The sequence below is a fragment of the Nanorana parkeri genome, unplaced genomic scaffold (assembly GCF_000935625.1).
Source record: "Nanorana parkeri isolate BGI_ZX_2015 unplaced genomic scaffold, ASM93562v1 scaffold1663, whole genome shotgun sequence".
NCBI classification, from domain to species: Eukaryota; Metazoa; Chordata; class Amphibia; order Anura; family Dicroglossidae; genus Nanorana; species Nanorana parkeri.
Window position 1 is genome coordinate 303,337 of NW_017307931.1, and position 2,241 is coordinate 305,577.

At 53.5% G+C, this 2,241-nt stretch overlaps 1 long non-coding RNA gene across 1 annotated transcript in view; it reads left to right on the forward strand.

Annotated features, from left to right (window-relative positions):
* LOC108799226 overlaps positions 1–2,241 on the forward strand; it is a 16,667-nt gene that overhangs the window by 13,652 nt on the left and 774 nt on the right. The gene's annotated exons all lie outside the window — the stretch shown is intronic.

Genomic DNA, 2,241 nt, shown 5'->3' on the forward strand with positions numbered 1-2,241 from the left:
TCACTCTCTCTTCGCTCTCTCTCTCTTCGCTCTCTCTCTCTTCGCTCTCTCTCTCTTCGCTCTCTCTCTCTTCGCTCTCTCTTCGCTCTCTCTCTCTTCGCTCTCTCTCTCTTCGCTCTCTTTGCTCTCTCTCTGCTCTCTCTCATTTAATCATTGATCCGTTCCGAGCACTCTGGACACTAGAAGTCTCTCTGCAGTTGGCCGGTCTGTCCCCTGATCATGGATCAGGAGAGTCCAGCTCATTTATCCTGGAGGGTAATTCTCAATCTGGTCTGCGCCCCCCCAGCACCTGCCCCCTCTACATTAACCCTGCGCTGCTCTGATAGCAGTGGGGGGAGGACTGTCTGCTTGTAAACTGGAGACTGCATTGCACCTGCAGTATATGTGGTGACGGAAGGGGGTGTGTGCCGTAAAAGCTGGCTGCGGCAAGCCACTTATTCCAAGAGCTTGTGTGTGAGCTGCTGCATCTCTCCTCCCTCCCTCCATCCTTCCCTCCCTCCATCCTTCCCTCCATCCTCGCTGTACCAGCCCGCCGTTCTCCGCCACTGGGTGCTCATTAGCTTTCCAGCATGCAGCGCAGCGGTATTGGCACTGCAGCAATTCTCACCCCCCCATACATGGGAGACACCGGACTGACCCCACTCCTGTCACGGCAATTTAAGGTGGACCTGTCAGTAGCTATACATTCCTGATGTGTAACAATGGGGAGCGACAATATCATTTTTCAGCACTTCCTCAGTCTCCCCTCCCCCAGGGATCGGTCTGCTGCAGGCAGGAGGAAGCATTTCCGCCAGTCTCCCCTCCCCCAGGGATCAGTCTGCTGCAGGCAGGAGGAAGCATTTCCCCAGTCTCCCTTCCCCCAGGGATCAGTCTGCTGCAGGCAGGAGGAAGCATTTCCTCAGTCCTCCATCCCCCCCCCAGGGATCAGTCTGCAAGACAAGAAATTGATTTTATGTATTTGGATCCCTTTAATTTCCCCTACAAGGAGCACTGGGCCGGCGGCGGGTCCCGCATGTTGGAGGCGGTGCCGGTAAATTGACGGAACTCCTTACTGCAGGAAAAACGTTGACTGGTCCAAAGTCCTCGCTCAGCGTAATTCGGCGTCCGGAAAGTCAAATATTGATTCGTCTGTTTTCTGACCATTAGGAGATTAACAGAGACAAAAAAAAAAATGGCCGACGAATCTGCGCGGGACGGCGAGGAACATAAGTGTTCAGATCAACGATGAGGAATTATTATGGGGGGGGGGGAGACATTGTACAGATACCGGTCATGTGACCTCAATACGCTTCTTATCTGTGTCATCGCCATTGTCTGTTATTCATAGAGCGCCATCATATACTGTAGCGCTTACAACAGGGTATCGTATCAAAATGCCTTGATGGCTGGTGGGAGGGGCCGGCAGGCAGATCATGGCTGGTGGGAGGGGCCAGCAGGCAGATCATGGCTGGTGGGAGGGGCCAGCAGGGTGTTGTACATAGCTTCCTAAAAACATCACAGCACGCTGTCTCAGTTCTTGTCTCAAGAGCCCTGATACAAGCAGTGGGCGGGCTCATGGGCGGAGTTATGCAAATCTCAAAATGCCTTGATGGGTGGATGTAAGTCAGGAGGAGCGGGGGCGTTTCTACGCATGCTGAATTTGCATACAGACCAATCTAGGCAACCTGTGACGCCGAGGCTCCTTAATTAAAAGAACTGAAATCCAATGAGAGAAAGGGGTGGCGCCAGTCAGGCTGGGGAGGAAAGAGCTAGATGAAGTAAGGCGGGCTCGATCTGTCTTGCTGCAGATTCTAATGTACATTGTGAGAAGCTCCCAGTGTGCGGTGATATCACAGGAGAGGAGGCGGGACATCTGTGGAGGCCGGAGTTCTGTAATCGATGGTGTAAGACGATCGGACGCGGCGGGGTCACGTTAGGTGCGGAGCTTTCCCCCGAGCAGATCCTGAAATGAGATCCCGGGATGTCCTGGAGCTGCCTGCAGTCTTCCAGTTGCTGATTCGGCAGCGGTGAGGTTTTCCCCTCCAGGCACTGGGGGGATCATCTCTTGTATTTCACTGACTCAGTGCTGCCCCCTCATGGCGGCCGGGCGGTATTACCTCGTCATGTTGCAGCGCATCAATATTTCATTCAGCCAACCTCAGAAATCAAATGTATCATTTTCACCACAAAGGTTTATTCTCAGCAGCTGCATGGAGTCAGCTCTCTGTGTCTGCAATCGTCCTGTAAGGTCGGGGTGGTATT